Genomic DNA, 22,329 nt, shown 5'->3' with positions numbered 1-22,329 from the left:
ATTGTACAAAAGGATTTTTAAGATACTATGCTACCAAAGTGAATGTAAAAAGCATCAGGTCAAGTGGAAACCCAGATGAATAACATTTCCAGTATTTGGCCCTGGAGACCTTTCCTTATATAAAAATTCTTAAAAGATTTGAATCCATACATCTATCTATATACAGAGAGAAGGCTAGTCCCGGATGGTGAAAAGAAGATTTGTTAATTTTAGTTAGCTTCAGGAGGTCACAGTGAGAACAGAAGTGTGCCCATCAGTATCCTTTGGACAGGATTGAAAAGCTCCCTATACACATTTAAAAATTAACACTTTATCAAACTGTGCCTTAAATTTTTTCCTTTTCCTGGAAGTCTACCAAATCTTGACAGCAGTTAAGCTGTGGGTGTGCAGAAGCACCACATATGATATTTACTATTATATTCTTTTAGGTACTTTCCCATTAGTCTACTATGTTTTGGCTATGTTTAAAATTTAAATTCTTTTGGTTTTGGAATTTGTCACTTTGTCTTCTCAGTTCATTACAAATTGTTTCTGCCTCCCATCAAAAAAAATTGCCACTCTCATGCAAAAAATTAATTCAAACCTGAAAATAGCAAACTTGACTTTCTGTTGCCTTTCATGTAATATAATGCAAGTACTGTGTAGTATACTAACTGTTCTCACATAGAAAGACTTTAAGTGATAAAGGGCTGATATAAATGAGAATCTATCACTCTTGCTTTGTTTGTTTTGTTATTCCTAGATGCTATTTATTGCTAGTGTTAGATTCATGAGTGTTTGGTTACCTACCTGTTCATTTCATAAAATGAGACTGGCTATGAGTCACCTTATCAGCTGCTCCCTCTTCTCTTTCTGAAAAAAAGATGAAAAAGTTTTAAACCAACTGAAATACATTCCGTGGACACCAAGGCCTCTCCCTTCTGAGTGCTTATTCTCATTAAAAATAAACTTTTGTAGGACTAATCCCAAATGGTTTGATGACAGAGGTCATGCAAGTGTCATTTTTCAAACTTGACGAAAATCCACTTCAAGCCATCTTCCCCTCTTATATTTCACCTTACCACTGGAGCGCTTGTGCAGCATACTTAGCTAATGCTCAAAATGTAAACAGGACATCCTCTCAGATAGGAGATCCCAACATGTTGAAAAGTATATGCCTTAGTTCTTAATCAGTTCTGGAAAGTATCCCAAGACTTTCACAAAAAGATACTGTTTCTGCTAATGTGGAACATAAACTTAGCCCTTAACATAAAACAAAACCAAACAACATCTGTCCTTATAGTTTGATTGTTTGTTCCATCCTAGTATAATTACTCTTGCATGACAGCAGCCCCTGCAGGCTATAGCCTTGCTTACTCTACTATGCCCTGAAAGCACACCCAGCATTTAGAGATGAAAACACTGTCAGAACTGCTAGTGAACATTCATTTAGAAGTGCTTAGTGTTACTTGTGTTATTTGGGATCTTTTTTTAATAGCGTTTTGTCAATCCAAGTCGACTGAGAAAGATTTATGTTTCCAAATGTGACAGTCTCTGAACAAATCTCTGAAGCTTCCAAGGGGAAAAGTGGTCAAAGAGGCAGAGAGATCAATTTTTCACCCCTCTGTTTCTTTACAGTAATAAGGATTTCTTCTAATTTTTGGTCATTATTTTAAGGCTTATTTTTAGTTTCTCTAACTAATGACAATAAAATCTTAAATGGGTATGAAATAAGGGGAGGATATGCTCTAGTCACGTCTCCTGCAGATAATGTGGGGAGAGTAAAAAACCACACATTTTCTGCCACTGTGACCAAAATAGGGTCAAAGCAACTGAGCTCCCAAAACAAAAAATTACTCAAGAAAGGAGGGTACTCATCAGAGGAGTGCTATTTCTCCAACTATAATAACTTTTTCAATATTTTCCATAGACTGCACTAAAGTCATATGCAATTTAATCCCATTTCTGAACTAGTATATCCTTGGCAGAACATTTCATTTGCTTTGGTCTGTGGATCTGCAGAACTCCCCATGGGCAATATGACTTGGTGATAGCCATGAGGCTGTCTCTTTCTCTTTAGAGGTATATGGTCTGCTTGGAAGACTGTCAGATGAGATAGTGTGAGAAAACACCCTTTTTAAAACTTGGTGCTACAGGGATCACAATAATCTAACCTACTCAGAAATGTCTAAGAAGAACAGGTATAGAATGTGTCTTAATGCACCCTCTTAGTGGCATATTTCAAATCCTAACTATGATCACACAAGCTCTGGTTAAAGTTCACGGCTAAAGATCTGAATTATCACTGTTACCTGTTTTTCTGATCATGTAATTGCAAATGTTTTCTGCTATTCTGTTTACTACCTTTCCTCGCTGTCCACACAGAATGAAAAAGAATTACACCCTTTGTTTTGTGCTAAGTGTGAAAGTTCATGGCTTATTACATCAGTCTAGTTCTCCATTATTAAGTTCATCTTTTTTGAGTTTGTCTTTATCTATTATACCCAACTATGGGGTTGGTGAAATGGCTTCTAGAGTCAAGGTACTCCTCCCATTTTGTACAGTTTTTTTGTTCTGAACTCTCCACACTTTCTGCTATCAGAGAGGTTGTGATTCATTAATTTCTTTTAGAGATCAGTTGCATAAACATTTCAGATATAAAATTTAAGGAAGTAAAATACAGTGTTTTCAAAATGAAAAAAATGGAGAGTTGTCTTAAGACCAGTAACCTGATCCTAAAGTTTGCTTAAGTTTAAGCAAGAAAAATAAGTCACTGAATCAAGAGACAGCTTCCCATGCAATCTGTGTGTCTGAGAAATTGCTTTAGAACAGGATGGAGCTTTTGTTAAGAGATCAAATTTTCTGCTGTCCTCATAAAAGTACACAATAGAGACTTACCTCTGAAGACTTGCAGCTCCTAGGCAGATTCCTCACAGTCATAATGTTCCCTTAGTAGGAGAGGCACTGTGAAGAGAACAGAAGCCACAGCTCATAGTGAACACAGACTATACTCTCAGAATTCTTTGCCAAAATTATAAATTCATCACCTAATCACTACTTTTATCCCCTAGTGGTCAAAAAGTTAGTAATAAATTTGATTCCATGCCTTCTAAAAGTAGTGTTGATTGTATCTCTACTTTTACCTTTCTTTATTTACTGGAAGGAACTCGATTACAAGAGAATGTTCCTTAGCTTTTTCTCTCCTCTGTTCATCCATGCTCAAAATAAGATCTTGGGATTTATAGGGCAGATGACCCACAAGCTGTAAATTGTAGTTCATTCACTTCTATATGAGCTCTGGCCTTATCCATTCAACATTTCTATAATTGTTCTGTGATGTGGAATGAACAGAAAAACAAAGAGCTAGAAGAAAACTTGAAATTGGCTGGTAGCCTAAGTGTTATTTTGCTTTTTAATGAGAATTTCTTTCTTGACCTTTAAAATTTTTTGCCTACCAATTGTACTATTGCAAGAACCAGCCCTGTTGAAACACTAATAACATGTATGTTATTGATAAGGCTACAATGCCCCAAATAAGCTGTTGTTTTAAAAGTGCTATTTTGAAAGAAAGAATAAAATAAAAGAGCAATTTGATTGATTGTTTGTTTAATCAAAGAGACTAATTATTTTAAATTTCATGTTTTTAAGTTCCTTACGTATCTGTCAAGTCTTCATCAAGGGAATTATCCCTGTCACATCTCCAGTGTGGTTTGGCTATCATTTGCATTCATTGGTTCATCAAGAACTGGATGCACAGTAAACAGGACTATCTGAACATCTACTAATTAGTAGGGGAACAATACTCTTTTGGGGTTTATACCAAACATCTGAGAGCTGGAAGTGAAAGGAGCTTTCCTTGAGAAGGCCTTCAACAACAGAATTCCCTTACAACCAATAACCCTGAGAGACCAGAAAGTGCTAACACAGCCCCCTAAAGAGCATAAAGTGTAAAGGGCTGTAGGTAGAGAAGCCAGGGGACACATTAATTCTGATATCCCTCTTGAAACTTCCACTCTTAGAAGTGGAACTCTTAGACTTCCACTTCTGTAGAAGTCTCCGTAGTGATTAAATACACTTTTCTGCTCTACATCCCCTCCAGAGGACAGTGGAAACATCCCCTCCCCTCTGTAAAATGAATCACCCCTGGAAAGAATGGGCGTAGCTATTTGTACGTCTCTTATCATACTAAGGATGTGCTAATATCTTGACCTGCAAACCACAGGACCACCCAGGCCTCTAGAAGCTAAACTGAAATGATTCAGATATAATTTATGGTGAGAGGTTTCCTCTGCAATATATTCACCCTTGAGGAGATGAAGAAAACACATAAATTTGCCCATTTAAACTAGAAATGAAAGAAGAGCATCAAGTATATTGTAAAAAGCTCTCAAAAATGAGTGTGATAGCACAAGGCATGGTCTCCTAGATGTCGTACTCAGATGGAGATGGACACAAAATAGTGCACTTGACCTGCAAGAAAGATTAAAAACTCAAAAATGGAAAGTAGAGAAAAGACCATGTGTAGAGCTTGGGAAGAAAAATCAGCTCTGGCAAGAAGGATTTGTACATCTAGACCATTTCCCTCAGTACAATCTTGCAGACAGGTTAAGGTTGTGGAGTCTAAATCCTCTTCCTTATCAGCCAAAAATTTTCTCTTTGGATATCAGCATGCAAGCTGGACGAAGGTCTTATGTTTTGGCTGAAGGTATTGAGATAAGTTTGTGAAGACAAAATTGGAGAATGTACTGTGAAAAAATATCCAAAAACGAACAAACAAAAAGCTAAATTTGCATTTTACTTTCCTTTAAATGTTCACGGTGGCTGCTCTTCACAAATAAGAGTATTTGTAAAAACCAGAAAAGAATTACAAACTATTTTGCAAGTTCTGAAAAGTTCTCATCGTATATAATGTTTCTATTCGAATTCAAGGATATAATAAATAAACTTTAGCTGTTTACCAGAAGAAATTTGAACCTACAGTTTAGGACATTATTGTAAAATATATTCTCTGAAAGTAAAAAAATTATTTAAATAACAGCTAACAACAGGTATTTCTCTGAGATCTGTCAGTGAGCTAAAAGTGAATGTGATCAACTGGAGCAACTGATGTCTTCTGATAATTCACAACAATATTAATTACATTGCTTTTTAGAACTGGGGTTTTTACACCAATAACTGAAAGATATGTTTGGTGTATATCATGTTATATTTAAAGAAAACCAGAATGTCTCTTTTCCTTTAACGAAAAAATTTACAAGTCAGAAATCCACAGAGTCACTCCGTATTCCCACTGCTAAAGAATATGTAAAAACTGTTAACACAAATTACATGTTTCCTAAGGGAAATCAAGATTCATGAGGACTTGATATGTGGCAAGAGGCAGGATTTGCCTGCTTATCACAAGACCAATTTTAAAAATATGCTGGTCTAATGCATCATGGGAGTAGGGTTTACAGAGCTTTCGACTACTAAGAGAGACAGTTAAAGTCAATACAACCTGCAGGAGTTCAGCTCCCTGAAAATCAGTCACTGATAATGTCAACCTCTATCAGGCATGGATCAAGAACAGTTTATCAGGCACGCAACATAAATGGTCTTTCAGAAGGTGACTAATTTAAACATATTCAGAAAATGTAGAACCCTTTTTTTCTCCTTTAAATGTAAACATTTATCTGTCCTTGTAGATATACAGATTTTTCCAGGTATCCACCAAAAGCTGGATATTTCCAACAAAAGCAGAGAGCAAATTCCAAAGCAGAAGACAGTTCTTGGACAAAGATTTACTGAAAACTTATTAACTTGACAAAACAAAGGGAAATCTCTTATGTCACTAGCTCCCAAGAGATGTTCATGATTGATAGCTCACAGTACCCTCACAGTCTCTTTAAGATACAACAGCTTTTCCTTTTGGCTGCACCCATTTACCTGTACTCTTTCAAGTATTCACTGAGTATTTAAAAATTTTGTAAACCCTGCTCCTGCAACTCATTGGGCTGCACCCAACCCACCTTTAGTGTGCATCAAGATTTGTACCTTTCACCTGTCTAATGATTGTCTTTGGCCTGTACTGAAAAATTATTCACCTTTTCTCAGTCTACTTAGAGCTGCTTGTGCACAGCAGCAGAAAGCATAAACCCAAAGCATATGATGAAGAGCTTCAACAGATGGGCTCTGGCAGATCTTTCTGCACTACCGTAAAATTTTACCCACAGCTGACTGCTCTGTTTTTTGCTATAGCTTACAGCCCTATAGAAGCGTTAGTAAAAAGAAGTGTATATCCACAGCTTAGCCTGTGCTCATTTAAACTGTTTTCTCTCGTGGCCATGCTAGGGCATGGACATGTATCTCCTTTTCTTAATATTTTTAGTCCTCTTCAGAAATAGAATATGGGGTGATGTCTTACAAATTATCATAATAAGAATGGCCAGAGCTTGTCCGAAAAAGATCCAAGATTAAGTTCAGCTTCTGTATAATACCAGATATATTTGCTATCTGGGACTTACTGCTATCCTGCAGTGGTAAGGGGACAGACATCTGTGATTTAATAGTGGTTTTGTATGTCTTTTGCCCAGTCCATTGACTCAATAAAGTAAATATGGTTACTGAGAGGGAGAGGAATGATAATGGAAAGAGAGAGAGTGAGAGAGAGAAAGACAGGGAGGGAGAGAGTGAAGAAAAAGAAAAAGAGAGGAACATATTTCATGAGTACCCATATAACAATGTGATATTATGTAATAGCTTCAATAATTCCCAGGAGATCAGGAATGTCACAGATGGTTTCCAAACCTGAGAGTATTCTTCTTGAAAAAGGTGAAAAAGGCATTTTTTTTAAAGTGGTTGCAGAATTCTTAGGTGATATTGTCTTCAGTTATATGTATATCCATGTATCTATGTAAACTGTAATTTAAGACACTATTCTGTTCCCCAGCCTATTGGCGGACGGAAGGAAGGAAAGAGATCAGTGGAGAGGAATGTTTAAATAGCTTCTTGTTTTTTACTCACAGGACAGATGGCGTGCAAACTAATAAAAAAATAAAACTCCAAATGGCATTGTGTAGCAGCTGTGTAGAGTGTCAACTATAGGAAGAAACATGGCCCACTGGATAGACTGTTTTACTAGAAATGAGGGAACTTGGGTTCTCAGCCCGGTTTCCTATCCTCAACATGCCTATTCTTTTGTAAAAGAAGTCTCTGTGTTTCAGTTTCTTCATCAGCAGAATAGAAACAATTAGATGCTTTACTTTATTAAGAGAAGGACAGAGAGGAAAGAGGAGAACTTAATTTTTGTGAGAAAGCCCTTTGAAAGTACAAAATATTTTACTTAACTAATGAGTGGTCGCATTACATATATGAAGAAAACTGGGCTTTTCCACTCTTCTAGAAGTACTTTTTTTTTTTAGTGATCAGAATTAGAATGTTGTGGTACTGGCAATAAACCTAAGATTTTGCTCACAATTCAAAGCAAATTAAATTCATAAAGTTCAAGGTACAGGCCTAGAAAAAAGAAGGACCATGACTTACTGTTTTCCTGGGGAAAGTTTTATATTTTTTTCCAGAAGGCCAAGTTTTTCTCTTTTGGTCTGCAAAAATTTGTTCTGGTATGTGGTTGACTTTCTTCTTTTTCAAGTTACTGTTGTCGTCAGCCTATGTCATTATGTGCCAATCTTTTCTGCTTTTAAGGTGTTTTGGATTTGCTTTTATGTATGCTTTTCCTTCTTAATCCATCATTGTCTTTAAACCCCAGGAAGAGTTGGTATAATCACTATAATCACGGCTTAGTCTGGGAAGACACAGTTGCTTCTCTACTTAAGATAAGTCAGAACACAACAAAATTGATGTGATTTATGTCACTTTCCTAAGGTTCAGGGCTAGCTGCAGGGGTTACCTTAACTATGATTGGTTGCAGTTTTTTTAAAATGGAATGGGAAGAATATTTCTCATACCTACTGTATTCTTTCCTGTCAGGGCACTATACAAAAGCCACATTAAATTTTCAGAGTAGCAGTCAAGATAACATTGTACCTCTCTCTGACGCTTTGGATACTATCAGCATTGAAAGGAAACATGTGGAAGTTTAAAGTTGCAATGATTGTGTTCAACTACTGCCTCTTTGATATACCAGTTCTTCTGTTTATCCACTGGATTTGTGAGGCTGGGGAGGAAGCACTGCTCTGATATGATTCAAGACAGTAGATATAAAAGAGGAAGACAGTTCCCCCTTCATTCTCAGATTCTCTCTTTTCTCTAAAAGACTTCAGAACTAATTCTCTCCATGGGGATTTACACCTGAATGAAACAACACCGGTACTATGGCATTCTCATAAATAGTACTATGTATTTAATTTACTTAGCTTTGCTTTTCCTGTTTATTAATCTAAGGATACAGCTAATTTTTCCTGAATATAGTAGTTAAGTATGATGAAGTTCAGGGAATTTCTATGCTGTGAAAGACTTGTGCCATAAATTAAATTCTTATTAACTAACTTGCCTAGTATATTTGTGACACAAAGGGACATGATATCATACTATAGTATTAATAATAAAATAGAATAACATGAATATCTTCTTAATATTACCCTGTGAAGTAATTCCATCACATATTGTGTTATCAATATTTAAGATTGTTAAGAATATAAATGATACTGGCCATATATGTAACTACATGTGACATCAGATTAATTATTATAAAATAACTGAAGGAAACTTGTTTATTTTTGCAGTAGTGGTGGAAGTGATGAAGTGGTGCAAATGCAATGTTTATCATACAGTACACATTAAAAGTTGTGACTGCATAGGAACATTTCCCACTTAAATGGCATGTGTCGAAGAAAATTCTGCACCAAACGACAAAGAAAGGAATAAATTTTGTTCCATCATTCTTTTATCTTTTTTTTTTTTCTTTTTTTGAACTAGATCCCCAGTGTAGCCCACAGGATACTTTATTTATGTCGCTGCAGTTCAGGGCCTGAAAACCAATTCATCATGTTTCTGCCGTGCCTCATCTGCTGTAGATGAATGACCCCTCCTGCAACTTTCTGAGGTCTGTTTGCCATTATGTAGATTAGTGCAATAAATACACATTCACGTGTGGGTGAGAAAACACATTTATGGATGACATTGTGTGGTGTTCCACAGCCAGCTCCATCCAGAATCTCTAATTTAGCATTCAGTAAACACAAATGTCTCTCCAGTAGCACAAGCAAATGTGTTCTAGTAAGTCATATCAATTTTTATCTTAAATGTTATGAAATAGATATTAGCTTGCACTGTCTTTTGCATGCAGTAATTTAAATCAGATTTATAACTTCATGTTACATGTATATTCCCACCATTCATATATAGTGTGTTTAGAAAGTCTAGAATAAAGTAGAAGACCTGGACTGCTTTGGATCTCTTTTTTTGATGATTTGCACTGCAAATCAATTCTGTACAATTTTGTGTTTGTATTTTACAGCTGAATCTGATTTATCAAAAGGTAGGTGAAAAAAGATGAAATTTTTGAAAAGGGTTAAAAAAAAGGACTGTGAACCAAATTCTGTAAAGAATATTTTTCAGAATTAGATTAATACTGAGGAACAGTTTAATCACTTGACTTGCAGGTTGAATCATATGACCTTTTCTGCAAGCACAAGAAAATTTTGATTGGAACAAATAACCTCTCTGGCCTAAGCAGAATGAGTTGAGTTTGTAAGTATTTAGTGTGGGGTTGAAGATTCCTAGGATTAAGCTGTTTTATTTTTTGGCCAGTGAGCAGTATGATCACACAAACAATCAAATGGAGTAGATTTCTGCCAGTCTTGAATGTCTTAACAGTTTTAGCTTAGAAAATCCCAAAACAACAAAAGAAAGAGTCCCAAAGAGGCTGCTGCTTAAAAATTTTGGCTTTTGAAGTCTTTCACAACCCTGCCTGGGACAGAGTCATTAAGGTTTGTTTCCATAGATATTTGCTAATTCTGTAGACATATTTCATACACAGTTTAAGTCATTTGATGAATAAAAAGCTGGCAAAAGCTAATGAATTTATGGAAAAGAATGGCACAGCATGTTAACTAAATTAAATTCAGGAAATTAAATAAGAACACCTTAACAATTTCAGCTGCTTATATCTAGTCCAGAAATTCAGTTCTTTGCTATTGATTTTGGTAAGCAACCTTCCTCACTGATGAGACTATAAGATGATAATGTCATTCAATAACTCTCACACCCTTTCCTGCTATTTGTCCAGTGCAGGAAACTAAGGGCTGTCTTGTCGTGTGGACACAGAGGAAATATCCAGCAACCAAATACTGACCCTTGCATGCAAGCAGGTCCATATCCTCTTCCCGCCTGACAATTTCCTTCCTGCCTTGTAGGAACAAATCTACTTTTCATTTTTCCGGAGTTCTTTATACTACTTAGGCTACTCAGAAAGCCCTTGGGCAGGGACAACATTTTATTAATGTAAACTTCATCTAGCAGATGAATACTTAGAGCAACCAGGCCCAAATTTACAGTAAATAATTATTTGCTTCTTTTAACTACAGTTGCTGCAACTGAGTCACTAAATGTTCTGTGTCAGGAGCTAATATGAAGAGTTTACTGATATGTCTGACTTTAGCTTAATAAAGATATATTTGCAATTCTGACATTTTGTGAAGGCTAAACTTAGGTAAGATGAATCTTATTGAGTCTTTCCACAGCATTTTTCTGCATTACCAAAAAAGTGGTAGCCTTTTTCTGGCTGTGAAGAATGGAGGTTTTATCTTCTGTCATGAAGTCACTGATCAGAAAACAAACAACAAACCAGCCAACAATCACCTGACAGTTGATAAGAGAGAAGCAGTTTCTCAGAGCTGTATTTTTTTTCTGGGATTACCAATGTTATTTATTCTTTGAGTGAAAACTCAATTCCAGAATACAGAAAGAAAGCCCAGTCATGTTCTGTCTTATTCCCATTGTTTAATTACCTGGGAAATGTCCTGTGGCAGTACAAGATTTGTCACTCTGTGCTGTTGGAAGAACCTTAGAAGTCAGTAATTAAGTTGTCAAGAAACTTTCCCTCAGTCACATGACAACAAACAGGTTACTTTTCACTCTAAAGATAGTTTGATTACACTTAGCTTCAGAATTGTTCATTATACCACAACACACTGTACCCATGTGCACATCAGAATGCATCTTTTAGAGGAATTAGTACATTTTTGTCTGATCTGGACAGGTTGAATTGATGGGCTGCAGCCGATGGTATGGGTTCAATAAGGTAAGGTGCTGGGTCCTGCACTTGGGTCACAACAACACCATGCAGCACTATAAGCTGAGGAAAGAGTGGTTGGAAAGCTGCCAGGAAAGGATCTGGGGATACTGGTTGACAGCCAGCTGAACATGAGCCAGCAGTGTGCCCAGGTGGCCGAGAAGGCCAACGACATCCTGGCCCGTACAAAAAATAGAGTGGCCAGAAGGATTAAGGCAGTGGTTGCCACCCTGTACTCAGCACTGGTGAGGCTGCAGCTAAACACTGTGTTCAGTTTTGGGCCTCTCACTTCAAGAGAAACACTGAGGTGCTGGAGTGAGTCCAAAGAGCAACAAAGCTGGTAAGTGGTCTAGAGATTAAGTCATATGATGAGCAGTTGGAGTTGTTTAGTTTGGAGAAAAGGAGGCTCAAGGGGGACCTTACTGGTCTCTACAACTACCTGAAAGGAGGTTACAGCCAGGTGGAGTTCGGCCTCTTCTCCCAGGCAGCTGGTGACAGGACATGGCCTCAAGCTGTGCTAGAATAGGTTCAGGCTAGACATCAGGAAGAATTTCTTTGCTGAAAGGGTTATCAAGCTGACTCACCATCCCTGCAGATATTTAGAAGATGTGTAGATGTGGTGCTTTGTGTGTAGTCTAGTGGTGGACTTGTCAGTGTTAGTTTAAAGGTTGGATGTGGTGATCTTAAAGGTCTTTCCAATATAAATAATTCTACGATTCTATGAAAAGGTGGTTAAAAACTGGAATGGGCTGCCCAGGGAAGTGGTGGAGTCACCATCCATAGAAGTGTTCAGGAAACAACTGAATGTAGTACTAAACACCAAGGTTTAGTTGACATGTTGTTCTGTCAAACATTGGACTCGATCTTGGAGGTCTTTTTCAGCCTTAATGATTCTATGATCTTCAGGTGAGAGGGACAGATACATGCAAATCATAGAATCATAGAATGCTTTGGGTTGGAAGTGGCCACTGGCAAGGACACCTTTTACTAGATCAGATTGCTCAGAGTTCCATCCAACCTGGCCTTGAACACTTCCGGGGATAGAGCATCCACAACTTCTTTGGGCCACGTGTTCCAGTGCCTCACCACACTGACAGTCAAGAGTTTCATACTAATTTCTAATCTAAATCTACTCACTTTTAGTTTGAAGTCATTCCCCCTTGTCTTGTCACTGCATGCCCTTGTAAAATGTCCTCCACCTTTCTTGTGGCCCCCTTCAGGTACTGGAAGGCTGTAATTAGGTCTCACTGGAGCCTTCTCTTCTCTAGGCTGGACAAACCCAATTTTCTCAACCTTTCCTCATAGGAGAGGTTACCCATCTCCCCAGCCATCTCCGTGGTCCTCCTCTGGGCTCATTCCAACAGGTCATTGTCCTTCCTGTGTTGGGGACCCCAGAGCTGGGTATTGATACTGAGGAGTGCCTCAACCCAAGTGCAGGACCTCACACTCAGATTTCTTGAACTTCACAAGGTTCCCCACTTCTCAAGCTTGTCCAGGTCCACCTGGATGGCATTCTGTCCTTCAGATGGATGAACCGCACCACTCAGCCTGGTGTCATCTCCAAGTTTGCCGAGGGTGCACTTGATCCCATTTTCCATGTCATTAATGAAGATGCTAAATAACTGGCCCCAGTACAGACCCTTGGAGGAAACCACTTGTCACTGTTGAACATTGGGACTCTGAGCCATTGACTACTCACTACCTTTGGAATTTGAGCATTTTAATAAATCTCAGGCCACATCATGTTGTATTAGGCTAAAAGTTTTCTTATTTTCAAGGACTTTCATGCTTCAACATCTCTCTCCTTCAACCCACTACAGATGCCCAGCACTGTTACTGTACTTCTACAGTTCTTTCCCAAGAACTTGTTTTCCTGGACACACATTTAAAAAATTGGTCTTGTGATATAAACAGTCAGATTAGAAACTGAAAATAAATTGCCTTAAGAAATTATTTCTTTAGTAATAGTAGACAAAACTTAAACTGAAAACAATTATTTCCTTTTTCTTCATCTTGCTTCACAGGCATCTTCAGTTCGATATCTTTCTTGAGTATTTAAAGTGCTAAAACAACCATCTATAAGAAATGTCAATGTTTATAAATATAACCAGAACACCAGATCACTTAACAAAATACTGGTTACTTAGTAGTGAAGATAGCTATTTTTACACTTCTAGAACCTTATTTTGCTCCATATTATTCAAGTGTGTCAGTGATCAAGCATGTCAGTGGTCAAGCATGTCAGTGATGGGACTTCCCATTCCCCTCTCCTATTTTCTTGTTAAGAAACTAAACTAAAAAATATGAATCTGAAATACAGGCTGCCAAATTGTATCACTTCTGTAGTTTGGACTTAGAGTGAGACCATCCAGACAGACAGATCTATCTGTATTAATGTAAAAAAAGTCTCTGCCAAACTGACTGAGATATCAAGCATAAGCATTTACATGTAACAGAAGCTTACCCATTTCTGCCCTCTACATAAGTGAAAGATCCATTTCTTTTACTGGATAAATTAATCCAATTTCTTTCAAACAAATATCCTGCTTTTTAGGGAAAAAGGTATTGGAAACAAAACTATTTATAATATTAAAATATGCACACTGTACATGGATATATAAAACTGAGTGAAGATTTTGTGTGTAATACTTGTGTAACAATCAGTAACTTTTTTCCTAAAAATAACAAGCATATTGTGTCTGTAGTAAGCTTCTCTTCTAAACCCAGTAACTTTCACTTGCAGTGAATGAGAGCCACTGAATGATTCACATAATAGAATTTTCCAGGAATGTACAAAAATGATAACAAAGAATAAAATAAAGAATTTTTTGTGAAATTCTCATTGGCAAATAGATGCATTTCAATGCTAAACATAATTTTTTTAAATTCAGCTAACTGAAATCTGATAAACATGAATTTCTGTATTGATCTGGTTTCTAATGACTGAGCTGAAAGAGAACGAAGTTTTGAATCACAGTGATAAAAAAATTGATTTCTGGCACACGTGTAAAATGTTTATTTTCATGGGTGACAATTAGACTCAACACGCACAAATGAGAATACATTTCAATACATTCTCTGTACTGCTTAGGTCATGAAGTCAATCAAACATCAATTGAAACAAAACATTCCATTGGTAAATCAAAGGAATTACTACTGAAATGTCATAGAGGAAAGCTTGGAGTCTTTCCATACTAATGTCTGATTATGTGGAACAATGTCAAGAACTCAATAGAGTGCTTGTCCAACTAGGATTTCTGGCCAATTTTCTTCTCTCAAAAATATTTAAATGTAACTAGAATAATTAACATTTAAGGAAATTCAGCATTTTATAGGATCTAGTCTATTATTCATTGTGGAGTTTAGAGAGCTTTTATATCAGAGAAGACAGAAAATTCCATACAGTCATTACTAATAGAGTGTTATATGGTGATGCAACGTATCAAACTGCCAGAAAAGAACAGCAGACCTTTAGGTTACATCAGAAATGGTACTGAAGGCCTGCCAGTGGTAGCTGTGCAGAAAATATTGGCACCGTATTTTTTTTCTAGCTGTGGAAGCTGGAATCGACATATGTAGTTCAACCAGCATGTTCATTCCATCTCAACTGCTATCATCAGCTTTAAGGCATGACTTTCAACTGGTTGCTTCCTTATAAGAATTAGGTTTGCACAAAGTTCACTGTTGCTTACTTGTTCTTTCTAGCAGTGAGAAGAGATGGGTTGAGATCTCAAAGAACATAATAAAGGTTCACATGGATCACCTTTGTTTGAACTATTATCAGATATGTAGAAGAGGCAGAAGGAATGAAGGTGACACAATCAATTATCCATCTATGTTGTTCCTGCTCATTTGATTGTATAAACACGGTGGAACCTGATCAGTGTAGAGAAGCTCTGCACTTCCATCTGTCACTTCATTGCTGGCTGTTGGGACGTCTTATTCATAAGAAACATAGACTCTTAAAGGAATCTTATCCACTAAACGTACTTATTTTTTGGTGAAATTGTCTCCAACTGCTTAAGAAGCCTAATGCTAATGATTCGTGACTGACTACTATCCTAGGTGCTGTCAAGACAAGTGTGGCTAGCCTGCACTGCCATTACAGAAACCCACAAAGATAAATCCTGTGTTTTTAAGCATGTAAATGAACATGGCTCTTTGTAATATTTTTAGGCTTAGTGTTATTTGCAGCCACAAATAAAACTGCCTATGTCATCTCACCCTTCACATCACTGTCTTTATGAAGAGGTTTGTGAATCACTAGGGGGATTCTTCAGAAGACCCACGCTTTCAGGCATGAGATTTATTACCCAGTAAGAGTCTTCTATATGCAAAGAATTCTTTCACCTACACTCCCTCACAAGGACATTTGATGAAGGAATGACAATTTTAACCTGCTAAAAGCATTTCCTATTCTAAAAAGGATTTCCTATGCTAAAACCATGCTAAAAGGAATGAAAGAGCTGGCTGTTTTTCCAAGAGAAAAAAGCAATGTTTGGGTTGTGTACTTTTGTGGATGACTTGTGTCATCCAGGGAGATTTGAATGAATCTGGTCCCTTGTATTCAAAATATATTAATTCATCCTTACCGTGAACTGTGTTTAAGCAACTTAGTCTTAGAGTTTGTGTCTTTTTCCATGTCTTTAACACTCTCTCCAGCTTGGAATTGGTGTTACCAACCACTGAACTGGCTTGGACTGTGACTTGGAACTGGCATCCCACTTACTCAACTGGAAGGAACCCCTTCTCCTCAGAATAAACTCCCTTCCCCCTGCCCCTGGCAATGATGTGAGGTGGTACAGAATAACCTCTGGGTCCCAGCAATGTCCCTTCCTGGCTACTGCAAAAAGTAACCCTGTTCCAACCAGAACCAGGACAGTTGTTCTTGGTAGAAAAAAAAACAAACAGTATGATTGTTTGCCTGAGAGTTCTACTCACTAATATAACAAGTCACTTATCTTTCAGCATGATAGGAGGCACAGGTTATTTTTACTAACTCCATCAAATATAAGAGTCTAAAATAACAACTGCTGGAAAATGAGTTTACAAGAGGGCCTGGAATGGTTACTGGGACCATGCAAGTTCAAGCTTTAGAAATCAACTGCATAGATAATTACTTCCGAGAGTGCATTTATGCACAGTGTTTCAAAAGACACTGAGAACTGAGTTCCTTGGAACTGATTTTTATCACTTTTTATTCTTCCTCAAGTAAAGTCATTACTTGTTGGCATACATGGGGACAAATCCATAATAACAGAAAGTGACTCAAATGGATAGGGAAACAAATAAATATCCTAAGTTAAAATATGGTTATCAGTATTTCGGTTTCTAGAATAAATAAATAGAATAAAATAGAATAAAATAATGTCTTATTAAAAGAATCTCTTTTATGTCTAAAACTACGTACAAATTCAGGACCAATAATATTTTTACCTGTTAAAAGATAACAGAATGCTATTTCTAATTCTTTTTAGGTTTAAATATAGCATTTTTTTCAAGTAAACATTTCATAAGAACCTTTGATGCATACACTACAGTACATGTCATAGTTGAACTAACATAATGGAGTGCTATGAGCTATTAAATTAATGAGTCATACTGAGGAAGATATACATCAAAGGCTAACGCACTTTCTGATATGCAAGCATGTTTTAGTGTCTTACTTTAGGTGCTCTGGTACATGGAAAGACAAAATCTGCACTAACAATGTTTACCTATAACATATCTGTCTCTGGGCGTGGAAGGACTGACTACATCACTAGAATTTCTAGTTCAGGTTCAAAGCTGATATAAATTATGAAGAAATTTAGTCACCAGGGAGTTGTTCTAAATAGCTGAATGACAATAGAAGTTACTCTAGCTTTCATGCTTAAATGAGAGGTGAAGTTGTGAAAGGAGAAGAAACTAACAGAAATATTATAAAAATAAGTAAAGCTAAGGACTCTAATTTATTATGTTTCTTGATCTTTATTTTACTGTACACAAATCCGTCTGGATTCTTGACATCCAAACTATACTGGTTATCATTGACTTCCATTGATTTATTGATGAACTAATTACAGCACCACTTTCATTTTCTCTGTATATGGCCAGAGATGCACAACCTTCTTTGTAATATACAAAACTGATGTCTAATCCTCAAGTTTTTTTTGTTGAAACAGTAACAACAGTCTTGATTTTTACTGACGGATTTGTTTACACTTGAGGCAAGCATGTGCAGGTGTGAGATCATGCATAATAGTATGTTCACATTCAAGTTGATTTGCAGCAACCAATGAATGGATAAATCGATGTTGAATAAAGGAAGAACAAGACAGACCTTACAGAATGGAACATTTCTAGGAATTGTTGTGATCTGCTACATTCATGGTGCATTAAATATTTTCCTCTCTTTATTTCCTATTCCTACATTTTCCTAGTGCTAATATGTGCTATGGTAGATTTGTATAGTGCAAATAACAAAAAGGATTATAGACTGAAGAGTCTATAATCTATCTAATCATAGCTCAGTTGTGCATCTGTTGAGTAGGGTGATGAAGGAAGGATTCATACATTAAGATATTGGGAATCTGAAGATCTGGCTTCTCTTCCTATTTCTTAGGAAGATTTTATACTCAATCTTTGGCATATCATTTTGAATTTGAATCAATGTCAAAGATAATGACAATCTTTATTTCTTGGTGCTAGAAGTTGTGTTGCAATGGAGATGGGTAATGGTGACGAAATTGTACCAAGGAGCTGTTTTGCATTTGTAGTGATGTGCTTTGATAACTCCAGATGTCAGAAAGTATAGAAATGTAATGTATTTATTACTAGTGTTTTGTTTCCCATTTTATCATCTGCTAAAGGACATAATTTGTTTTAAGAAAGGCTTTAAAGGATTACAGTGAAAATATATGTTGAAAAAAAATACTAATGCCCATTTCCAGCATATTTCTGACGCCTGAAAGAAGTTTGACAAAGAAAAAATACAGATATTTTCTTTCATTTTCAGTTTTTTTGTAGAAATACCATGGTGTGATATGACGCATAAATGCTTAGTATACAATAGATATTTGAAACTTATTGACTGTATGTTTGCATTCACTCTGTATCTTTCCACACGCATAGGAAATAATATGATGATCATTCACAGAGTAAAAGAAAATGGATAAGGTCCGTAATAATGTTTCCAGTCTTTATATTTTAAAACTTTTTCAGCCTCAGAAAATACATGGAGTGGCTTAAAAAATATATGACTCTAAAACATTTTTAAATTCTCCAGAGTAGGAAATGCAGATTCCTTTATTTCTACGTTGCTGCACCAAAAAACACCTAAAAAACTGATAGATAAAAAAATTAAAAATACAATCGTTATCATCATCCCTCTCACAAGGTCTCACCCTCAGTTGCACTTGTAAAACAAAAGAATGGAAAGGAAACTGTACAAAAAGGATGAATTCATAACTCTTAAAAGTAAGAAAATATATTTTCAAAACAAATATTGAAGCATATTTCAATTAAGACAAAATGTATTGTTTTAGTATGTCATCAAAGCCAAATTCTGTCCTGAAAAATTACTTTAAAGCAAAGGTTCATTTTTTGGTAAGACAAATGGTTGAAGAAGCTGTTCATGTACATTTAAGTTATGGCATTTTTGAAGCATCTTTACTGTTAGTAAACAGAAATATTTACTTTAGGGAGAACGATCAACACTAGGCCAGGATTAAATGCTTCAAAACTTCCATTCTTATTATCTGTCTCCATTCTTCCTTATATATATGTTTTTGAGAATCTAGTTTTCCATTTAGATAAATTGGACTGTGGTAATTACAATTTTCCCATCCTCTGTGACAAATCAACATCTAAAAAATACTCTTAAATATATGAAATTAATATTGTGAAAGGTATGCATGGCTGCTTTTGACTTACTGCATGAAACTGTCTTGCACATGAGTTTTCCACGCAGATAACTGCAGTGTAAAAGATGACATTATGAGAAACCTTCTGACAAATTGATTAATAATCTTGAGCTGCTGAAGTTCAGCTGAGTGAGCAATTAAACATTTCAAACAGCAATGAACCTTCAGAGATAATTTATGATAATTTTATGCACAAGAGCTCAGTGGCTTTTTAATTTGATAGCATGTTAGTAGCATAGATTTCTAACAAGGGAGTTTCAGTGCTCCATACATCACTGAGATTACTTAAACATTTCAAATGTGGTTGATGAATGAACTTTCCTGAGATGTGAAAAGATACAGAAAGTGTCAGGAGGTTGAGATTATTCATCATATCAATTATTGAATGTGGATGCGTTGACATCATACTCCCAGCTCATCTTTTATGGCCATTATAAAGACAGAACAGAAATAACAGACGTGGCGAACTGCAGAACTGTCAGGATATCCAACTTCTTCCCTCTTTTATTTCAGCACTTTGCTGTCACCACACAATTTTAGCATTTCCAGGTGTTTCTTCAAAAGTCATTCATAATAGCAGGAAAACAAGACCCTTTGAAAATCATTGACTAATCCCTGGAACATGGCACATGGTGTGATTCTTGGGGTTGTTCAGGGCCAGGAAGCAGACCTCAATGATCTTTGCAGGCCCCCTCCAACTCAGGATATTCTATGATTCTATGGAAAACATCCCATACAGATTGAGAGAGAAAAAGGAGGTTAGATAACATAACATGAGTTTACAATTAGTTTGCCAGAAATAAAAATACTGTGTCATTTTCTGCAGGCTTCCCTTCATTCTTCCACATATTTTTTGTCCTTTTTTTGCTTAAAAAAAGCTACATTCAAACAGTCAAATATTTTTAACTCCTAGAATATTTTCCATTCATTCTTTTATTTCTTGTTTTGGCAAGTAAAATATAACGTTTTAATCTTGCGTTTCTGACATACTCATGACAGTTAGAGACACACTAAGTTTAACTAAAGTAAATAATGTAAAGGGGCTCTTTTTTTTATATGAACAAAGACTCTACTTTGAACAGAACACTGAAGCACTCAGATACCACATTTAAGAGAACAGAGTTATTTGTTTTTAACACTACTATAATGGTCCTGACAATAAATCATCAATTCACATATCTAAACAATTATCTTTTCATGCATGCAAAGAATAGAATGCTGGAAAATAAAAGCTAAAATGGGCGAAAATGTGTTGCTAGAAGGAGGACAGAAGTCTGTTACTTAAACTCCTTCAAGTGAAAGGTCATGTCATTTGTATAAAGCAACATACTCTTCAAGCTCAGGAGCTATGCTGACAGCTTGGAGAGTGATAGGTGGGAGAGTGGGAGGTTTGCACAGACCTTATGGTTTCAAATTCAATGTCAGACTAGAACTATTAGTCTCACGCTAATGAAAAGAGTTGTCTGGTCCTTTGTATGTCTTCAACATTATTGTTTCAAGGGATGACTCCGGTACAGCTCAAAACGCAGTATTAGCACCTATCAACATAATTGAAAGTCTCCCACCCTTGAACAAGGCAGTCAATATTAACAGAAGAATCACAGAAATTGATAAAAGAAAAGTTCTACAGACATGATGATAAACTTCTGGAACTCTTGCTAGACATTACTGAACAAATGCAACATAGTTGGCAAGCAGCTTCCATGTCCACCTATAGACAAGTAGGACTGAATTTGCAGCATTGAGGTTATCTTCCTTGGAAAGCTTTCTTCAGCTGAGTCAAAAGTTAGTTCCAGTCACATCTAAATAAAGAGTATTCTTTTCCTAAAAGGATATCAAAATAACTCCAAGCATTGATCATGGAGGAAAATTCCCTGGAGAAGAACATAAAGAACTCCAAATTGTGTGAGCAAAAATAACTTGTTATAAAACCCCAGAACTTAGAAAATTTGACCCAATTAAAAGGTTAAAAAGTGGATTTGTTTCACCTACAGAATGGATTGAAACTGTGCTCAAACACAAAAAGTTGGTATAAATAGAATAATATTATTGCAACCTCTAGTATACTGCTGCAAAAATTAAATATTAAAAAGGAAACGTTCTAATTATCATGTGAATGTAAACCTGGGACAAGGTATCTGGCAGCAAGATGTTGAGAAATTTCTAATGATAGAGTATTTTATCAAAAAGTTACTCAAATAACTTTCATAAATTGAAAGAATATAGAATCATAGAATATTTGGAGTTGGAAGGGACCCACAAGTCCAACTCCCAGCCATGCATAGGAAAGCCACAAGAGTCACATCATGTGCCTGAGAGTGTTGTCCAAATGCTTCTTGAACTCTGGCAGTCTTGGTGTTGCAACCACTTCCCAGGGGAACCTATTAGTATCTTCAACCCTCTCTCAGAATTGAGTATTGATCTTGGTAATTTTTTATGATCTCTACCTCAATTTAATGGCACGCACTATTAATCATTCTGCTGGTTTGCACAATCTCGAAACCTCGGTTCTTCTGGATTATCAAAATGGCACTTGCCTGACTCCCTAGGAACTTCCTCAGGAAATAGCCAGGCTGGTAGGTAGGAACAAGGCAAAAACTAACCTAAATGTCTTCTTTTCTATGAATCTCTGGTTCTCTTAACTCTTTCTTCTGAAATAGTCTCTGATTATTATTTTTTTCTTACTCGAAAGGGTTAAATTTGGTAAGAATACTGGGCAACGATGTAAAATACTCCCATCTATAAAGTTATTTCTGTAGTTCTACCACAGATATAGTTCATATCCTCCTCAGTCCCGTGCTCACAAATCTCCATGACAATGCCTTATGGAATGCAAAACAGCCAAAATTGCTGCAAATCCAGAATTTATATAGGCATGCATCTTTCATTTTAGTGCACACAAATAGTACCTGGAAGAAAGAAATGATTCACCTGCCAGTCTCCTGACACAGGGACATTAGGACAACATTTTCAGTCAAGTTCCACCAGTACAGTCGTTTACTCTTAATGACATTTCTCTCAGTTTCCCAGAAAAAGCTTCAAAACTGGTCTCTCTTCAAAAAGTTAGTGAAGAATGGGTGTCTCTAAGACTTTCTGAGAGTCAGATTAGGGAAGACTATTTTTATTATCACCATCTTTTCTTTTTTCTTTTTTTTTTTAGCTAAAACAATGTGTACAGAGAAAGAATACTTAAAATCTTTTCTCTACAATATGAAT

This window comes from Corapipo altera, unplaced genomic scaffold (assembly GCF_003945725.1).
Source record: "Corapipo altera isolate COAL_440 unplaced genomic scaffold, ASM394572v1 23, whole genome shotgun sequence".
NCBI classification, from domain to species: domain Eukaryota; kingdom Metazoa; phylum Chordata; class Aves; order Passeriformes; family Pipridae; genus Corapipo; species Corapipo altera.
Note: the sequence above shows the minus strand (reverse complement) of the source record.